This window comes from Chinchilla lanigera, unplaced genomic scaffold, assembly GCF_000276665.1.
Source record: "Chinchilla lanigera isolate Chin_1 unplaced genomic scaffold, ChiLan1.0 scaffold00003, whole genome shotgun sequence".
Lineage (NCBI taxonomy): Eukaryota > Metazoa > Chordata > Mammalia > Rodentia > Chinchillidae > Chinchilla > Chinchilla lanigera.
In genome coordinates this window covers 14,974,866-14,983,080 of record NW_004955404.1, presented here as the reverse complement: position 1 = coordinate 14,983,080, position 8,215 = coordinate 14,974,866, and the positions used below count along the sequence as shown (strand labels likewise).

Sequence of the window (8,215 nt, the reverse complement as noted above, 5' to 3'; positions counted from 1 at the left end):
TAACTATTAACTCATTAACATAAATTGCAAATTTTTGTAAGATTGTGTCAATAAAAAATAGCAATGTGTGTTAGTGTATTTTAAACTGAATTAACTGTCTTGATTAAATCAAATAAAAGTCGTTTGCCTAGATAGCCCCAAAATGAGATAAACGAAGGAAAACTTTACTTAACTGGCTTATAAAATTGTAATAATAAAAGATATATTCTAATACTAATATAATCTAACTAGAAATCATTGGTTTTCTATTTTAATGTTGTCAAGGCAATTATAATAGTTGCCTGAGTCAAGAAAACATATTTTCTTAGAGCCTGTGGGTGATTATTCAGGGGGCTGCTCACCCACCCTGCAGCCATGGTGCATGCAGCACATATAGACTGCTCGTGTCCAGGTACACAACTCAGTAAATCGGGATACTGTAAATCTACGCTAGGAGATTTTTTTTGTGATCTTGAGGTGCTCATGTTTTTTACCTTTCTCTGTCCTTAAAATGGGGACAATGGCATGAAAGTGCATACAAACATCTGATTTCAAAGAACAAAGCAAAAAATAAAAATGTAGGAAATAAGAGAACGAGCTTAAGAAGTCTGAGATAGAGCCCATATGGGGAGATGAGCCAGCTACAGTTATTTGAAAAACACTTATTTCTCAATTTGCCAGAGATATTTATGCATCACAGTGGCAGTAATATTGTAGCAAATCATCCTCAAAATGGGGCAGCGGACTGCAATATGAAGGAAAAATAAACACTCAGAATCGTATTATTTAACTATTAAGTGAATTTGCAGCACATTTTAAAGAATCATACACACACACACACACACACACACACACAAATCCAAAGAACTGAATCAATTTTTCTGGGATTTTTGAAAGACAGGCTCTTATTATTGGAACTGATGAGGAAGAGGTGACCATTGCTCCTGCTTTGTATATACAGTATTTTGATAAATGATCAGCAACTTCCTTTTTGTGTATAGTTCCATAAACTACTGTTTCTCTCTCCTGTTTCCTGTGATGCCTTTTGTCAGTGGGATGAAGGCAGACAAGCAGACAAGCATTTAGGGTCTTGGTGAGCTTCACTGTCCTCCTTTTCACCTATTACCCTGAAAGTCTGAGTAACAAACATTACCAGCGCCAATGTGACTGCCGCCCGGAAATTCTCGGAAGAAGCTGCCTGCCTTGAATCCTAACTAGAAAAACCAAAGACTCCTGCTCAGACTCTAAGGGAAGATGAATAACATAAATGCCCTTCTCCCCTGGAAAAAAAAAAAATCTAATTATATGTGTATAGATTTTTTTAAAGGTTGGCCCTGAATACTCAGAAATATATTAAAATCATATTTACCTTCAATAGGAAAATTGAAAGGGAAATGATATTCTGAGACAAAAGGCCAACTCTGAAACTCCAGAAATGGTGAACGTTAGAAAACACAGGTGTGCGATGAAAGGGTATCTGAGAAATACTGACGGCATCTTCCTCACCGGATGGCCAGGGAGAGTTCTAAAGCCCAGAGCCACCATCCTTTCCCTGGTCCTTGCTGTGTCTTCTCAGGATAGAGGTGCTCCTTCTCTCATCATGTGCTTCATATAAAATCTTTTTCAACGTGAGGATTTCATTGTTGATGGTGGCTATGGATTTGCTATAAATTTGTACTACAAACTTCAACAATTGGGAATATGCTATCATTAATAAAACTGATATAAATAATATGGGACAGCAATACAGAGTACTAATAAGAACATGCATCCTGGGATGAAAAGGACTTGTCTTCAAATTCAGGGTCTATTACTACTAGCTGTGTGCAAATTATTTAAACCTTCTCAGATTCCGTTGTGTACCCATAAAATGGAGTACACACACCTACCTATTATTCAAACCTCAAAAGGAGGTTTCCATTCAATATGAAAATGTGTGTATAAGTCACAAGCCTATTCAGTGGATGGCGGCTATTAGCATGGAATCGAACTTGGGACCTCACACTTGCCAGGCAGGCACTGCGCCACTGAGCTAAATCCCTGGCCCTGCATGTTTTTAATTTGTTTGTAAATATTCATCATGTCATTTTCTAAAGACTTTCAAAGGAAAACAATGTCTTCAATAGTATCAAGGATTCCACTTAGGACCACATCCTGCTTCCAGGACCTACTCTGGCTCTTTATGAGTCTATTACCTTCATTTCCAAACAGTAATACAAAAGTAGTGAACTCATATTGATGAATATTGTATAGTTTATCATGTCCTCATGCAAGTTTTAAGCTACTGGATGCCTGCATAACTTGTTAACTGGCCAGAGAAATCAGTACTGATTCAAATCCCAAGTCTATGAGATTTTAATAAAATAAGTTCCACCAAGGTGGTTCTTGGATTTAAATATTAAAAACATAAAGGTAATAGAAACTTTTCCCATAAGTTATAAAAACAAACATCTTGACTGTGGAGACTCCACATCTTACAATACCTACATTGCACATTTATTAAGGCAGAAAGAAAAGATTTGTTAACAAGATACAGAATTCCCAAAGAGGGGCAACTGGTGTTTGCATGATGGTGAATACAAGTTTTGATGCCGGTATTTGATACTTGTTCTTGCTGTGTGACAAGTCACACCAAAATTTAGGCACTTACCAACAACATACACCTCACAGTGTCTGCAGACAGACATCTGAGAGCTGTGTGGCTGGTGACTGTGACTGGAGGTCCTCCTGGAGGCAGAGTCAAGGCTCGGAGCAGGGCTGCAGGCTCATTAGAGGGCTCGACCCAGAGGAAAGAGATCTGCTTCCAAGATCCCTTCTGTGGCTGTTAGCAGGGATCTTAGTTTGCTGCTTCTTGAGAGTCTCCAGAAGTGGCCTGAAATGTTCTCCATACAGTCACTGGCTTCCCCCTATAGGAGAGAGAGAGAGACAGGGAGAGAGGAAGGGAGGGAGAGAGAGAGAGAGGCACCAAAGCCAGTCTTTTATAACCTAATGTAGAAAGCAACATGGCGCTACTTCCTTATGCTCCGTTAATAACACGGACAACTCTGGTACAGTGGGTGTGAAAGAAATGACACAGGGTGGAAAACCAGGAAGTGGAGTTATCATGAGCCGTAACCATTGACTGTGGAACAGGCTTTGTCTCTGCTTTAAAACTGCAGGATGCTGGGGGTTTGCTCTGGCCAAGAGAAGGCAGCCAGGATCATGATTGTGGGAAGAGTCTTAGAGAAAAAAATCCAATGGAAAATTTATTCACCAATATTTAACTGTGAAGCCATTTATGGAGACTCATATTTTCATTATGCTTCTATTTGGTTCCTCTGACTTTTCTAGACGGGAACCTGTAATTTGGAGAACTGTACATTCATTGGATGGTTTTTCCATGTGAAATGAAAGCAAAGATGATTTGGGGAACTCAATTTTTTATCTATAGTTACAGCTGTCTCCAAAAATGTTCAATTTGTCAACAAATTTTGTCAGGTGCTAATTTTCAAGAAAAGTATGCTTGACCACAGAGTTTTGGAGCTGGCAGTGATGACCTAGAGACACATTTTTGAAGTGAGGAAAGGGTAACTGCCTTCCCCAGAGAACACTAAGAAATTCAGTAATGAAGGCCCAGGGGCACAATACTTACGTTTTATCCAGGGACAGCTCAAGGTAAGGATTTGCCAGCATACCTCACGAGACTTAGATTTCATTCATTCGACACTCAGTGAAGTCTTGGCCCCTGTGTTCCACGAGCTCTGGAAGTGGAAGGACAGGACCATTTGGATGAGTAGAGTCCGCATGTCCGGTGGGGAGCAGTTGGGGCTAACAGTGTTAGAATGCGATCACTTGCATTTTATCGGTGTCCGCAAAAACTGGGAGTCAATTACTAGGCAACTGCTTCCATTTTTTAGGGTGTTTGACAAGGTCAGGAAGAGCATAGCTAGGAAATACCACAAGACCTGCAAATATTGGCTTTGCACCCAAGGTTAGATATTTGAGGTCTAGATTGTAAATGATACTTAAAACCAACATGATCTGAGAGTTCTCGGATTTTCACTGTTGCCTGTACCTTCCTTCACTCATTAAACAAGTAATTACTGTCTACTCTGTACCTGCACCAGTCATAAAGCAGTGAAGAAATAACTACAGTGTGTCCCCATGCAAGCTTTATGAAGCTCACCGTTCATCCATCACCTTCACTCTACAGAAATGGTCACTCAGCTTGTTGCATCATCAGTCGCTTGATTTTCCAGTTCTAACTGCCATGATTGTCTCTAATGCTACAGGGAAGTGTAGACTTCAAAATTTAACAAAAAAAACCTCTGGCCTCAAAAGGTGAAAAAAAACAATGAACGTATTTGGTGCTGTCATGAGAGATCCTATAGAGCCACTGCTCCTTGAGGGAAGAAGCCCTTTGGGGTTTGTTTCCTTAACACAAAAATGTACTTGAGACATTACTCAGCCTAGCAGTGCCCTGGAATGAACTCTCATTTCCAGAATCTGTGATAAGCACATGCTCTTTCTTCCCTGGGCCATGAGAGACTGTCTGGCTTGGAAGGGAAATGTAGGTCACTTGAAGGAAGTAATAGCTTCTTGCTCATGGGTTAGTTCCCTGGGATGGTTTTCCCAGGGACTGACTTCTTAATGATCGAATAAACCGAATGCCAATTAGGAGAGAGCCATTCGCTCTCCATGAATACTTCCATTTCTTGTGACCTAGACCCTACAAGTCCCATCTATTTAGGGAGAATTAGAGGACAATGGATTGAGGACATTAATATTTCCCTCTTCACCTCCTGAAGGGTTCACATGTTTCAGGAAAAGGTGACATCAGTGTGAAATTTGCCCTTCTGAAGCCTTCAGAAACATTTCTCCTTATTTAGAGATTAGATTATCCTTCTTCCATTGTTTTCCTTTAGATTTTGTTCCTTTTCTCCTTTTTAGGGAAGGCCAGCTCACTATTTTCAAAAGGTGATGGACCATGTCAGGATTTAGAAAGTGAAAAGAAAGAGATTGGTTTGGATTTTCTCCTTCTCTTTGTGAGCTCAAAAGCTCAATAAACTTCGAATGGTGACTGCAGGTAGAGGGGTAGAGCAAAGCTTTTGTATCTTTAGAAAACCTAGGTTTCAGTTGGATTATAGAGGTAGTCAGGAGATAGGAGAAAAAGTTCAAATAGCACTTTAACTATTTTCCATGTCAATGGATATGTATCAACCATATTCCATTGCTCTAAGAATCAGCATGCTAAAGTATTGATAAAAAATTTTGTAGAGAACACAATGCAAGTTATCAAAAAATTGGATGAGTTTGTTGTAATGAAGATAGGACCATATATAGTTTATACTCAAGTTTATGGATTTTTCTGAATATTGAATAAATTGTCAAAATGGTACTAAAACTCCATGTGAAAGAGTCAGTCTAAACTGTTAATCTGCCTGATACATCTTTTTGCAGTTTTTAAAGACTCTAAGCAAAAAATTCCAGCTCATTCCAGCACTTCTATGGAGACCACTAGAACTCGATTATGTTCCTTTATGGAGTGGGTCTAATGTCACTTTTCTTTAGAATGATTTACAAATAACTCAGCATCCAGCATATTTAAGGAAGGAGGTAAAATCAAGATGAGCGGTTCTCATTGTGGGTTTACATAACACATGGGAATTTCTGTAGTCCGTGTGTACAGTGTGAAACTCAGTGACATCCACCAGTCAATATTTATGAGCATAGATGCCTCCCCAGTCTCTAATTTAATATGTCCTAGAAAAACAAAGTTGCCAGTCACCACTCAAGGGTTAAAATATGAATTTATTAAAATTTTCCAGTTTCAACCAGCTGGCCTCTTAGGAAAGTTGGAGTTTTGTAAGGGACGCTGCCAATCAGAGAGTTAATAAACTTGAATTTACACCCAGCTGTGAAGCTCATTCAGCTTTTTCATGAAGTTATTTTACACTCTTCATTTCTGAGTTCTTAGCCTCAGGCTCCTTTTCTCCTACCACAGAGTTGAGCAGATGAGAAATAACTGAGAAAGAAATGAAAGTTATTATGTGCATTAGGAGCTAAAGACAATGTGTCTAGCCAAGGTGAAGGAACAATTGGGGCAGGCATGGCACTGTCACTTGTTTGGTGTGATACTCCAACGTGGAAAAATACATGTCCTGTGATAACCTGATACCAAATAAATACCCACTGCTGCCCATCCCCCTTCCTCTTCATGACTTCTTGTTTGGGTCCACATATGTATCAAGGGAGAATAAGTTAATCAGCTAGGCAAAATTACCAAATTCTGCAAACACATTCACACTTCACATAGTGTGCAAGCTATTCGTTGATGGCGAACCTTTTAGAGCTTCCAGTGACAACAAATAGCCAGCTGCAGCACGCGTGCCATAGGTTTGCCTCGGACAGTATAGATCACAGACAACCATCCTCTATTGTAAAACCTATTCCCTCAGCAGGATTAAGTGAATTCAAATGACGCATTCATAATATGTTGTCTAAGGTTAAGTACTGTAAATTTCCTCATTGTAAAATAAACCCTGCTTCCAATATAAGGCATGCCACAGAACTACATTAGCCACCATTCCTCAGTTAGGCACCAAAAATGAGCAGATTTTGGGCATATAGGATTTATATAACTTTAAACTTTGGGGATTGAGTGTTCTTATTTAACTAGACATATTAATTTGATTAAATATATAAGAAAACTTTCTCCTGATACCCAAAGGACAGTATTTGCATTTAAAAAATTATCACAGCTTGTGAAATAATTGCAGCCACTGGGGCTGGATTTCTTTAACAATGTCCCCATTTCTCCTCTCTCCGCTGTTTCTCTAAGGACAATACACTTTCCCTGCAAAGTTTCCCATTGCGTTGCTTTCTACCATTTGCATCTTCCTATAAGGAGCAAGTTAGCTCATTAATACGGAACTTACAGAGAGGGTTCACTACCTATTGAACTAATTAAAACGTTTTTGAGTCAGGACAACGATAATAATGGGATTAATTATTGTAATTTGTGCAGCTTAAGTATATACACACACAGGCAATCTTTATTTTTCAATATTGCCGGTGGAAAATGAATTTCAGACATTAGGACCTGGGAGAGTCGGGAACTACAGCTGCCGGGTGAGCGCCCCTCCCTTGGTTCTGGCCAGCAGCCCCGACATCCCCGCACAAAGTAATCACAGATCACAGCGTTTAATCACTGAAAACAAGCACTCCAGAGGACAGCGGTGTCAATATCCCACTCTCTCATTATCTGTTTGGATTGCACATCCACACTGTCAGATAAACAGAGTGGAAAATTAAGATTAAAAATATGGTAATTTCATTTCAGGCAGCAGGCACCACTCACTGCCCCTATTATGCTATTGATTACCTCTGAATTCAATTTTTCTTTCAATGCAAACTTTAATCTGTTTGCTACCCAGCAATTCAACTCCCCAAGGGCTATTTGAGAGTAAGTAACCATTTAATCTGATGCTAACTGAAAAATCACCGTCCTTAATGAATTGTGTAAATCATTCAGCTCTAAAGCACCTTTGACTTCTATTTCATTTTTTATTTTCCACTCAATATAGGAAAGGATCGGCGTGTGAATAATTACAAAGTAGCAAGTATTTTTACATAGAGCAAATATGATAAAAACCCTATTATAGTGGGGCATGTGTAATGAACAGTACTTTTTAATTTCAAAATAGCTATTCATTAAAAAAGAATGGAAGATTAAAAAGAGAGGCTCAAAGCTCAAGGTAAAAGTTGATAGACATTGTAATTACATGGTTAATTTCAAAGATTTATATGCTGTTATGATTTAAAAGGAATTTTTATGACCTGACATTTTCATTTGAGAAGATTTTTTATTTAAAATTAATCTTCGAGCTCCTATTCTTAATTATTTCTTGGCAAGCGATAAATGGGAATACAGAAAATGCCCTATATCAAATTTTAAGCAGAATAAATGCATGCGAATTTTCCAACAGCAATAAAGTGGTTTTTACTTATTTGAATTACTTTACATTGAAATCTCCCGTTTAAGGAGTTTGTGGGAGAGAGCTGAAATTATTGGCCCATTTAAGGAAGCAGCAATTTTACTGCAATGCAGCGTTCATGACACTTGAAAATATCAGGCTAGAGAGAGGGCTTTGCTCCGGCGATTTGAGTGTCTTTCAACAGGTCCCCTCCCGCAGTCCCGGGCCGAGGGCTCCCGCTCGCCCCGCTCTGCTCCCCGCGCGCCGCTGCGGGCCAGCGG

At 39.2% G+C, this 8,215-nt stretch overlaps 1 long non-coding RNA gene across 1 annotated transcript in view; it reads right to left on the bottom strand.

Annotated features, from left to right (window-relative positions):
* Nucleotides 1-2,353: 2,353 nt before the first annotated feature.
* The window catches only part of LOC102027039, a 6,481-nt gene continuing 619 nt past the window's right edge, over nucleotides 2,354-8,215 (bottom strand). The window contains exons 2-3 of the long non-coding RNA XR_259311.2: nucleotides 3,611-3,719; nucleotides 2,354-2,885 (exon numbers count right to left, since the gene is read on the bottom strand). This is a non-coding gene — a long non-coding RNA (uncharacterized LOC102027039). The remainder of the gene's footprint in view (nucleotides 2,886-3,610; nucleotides 3,720-8,215) is intronic.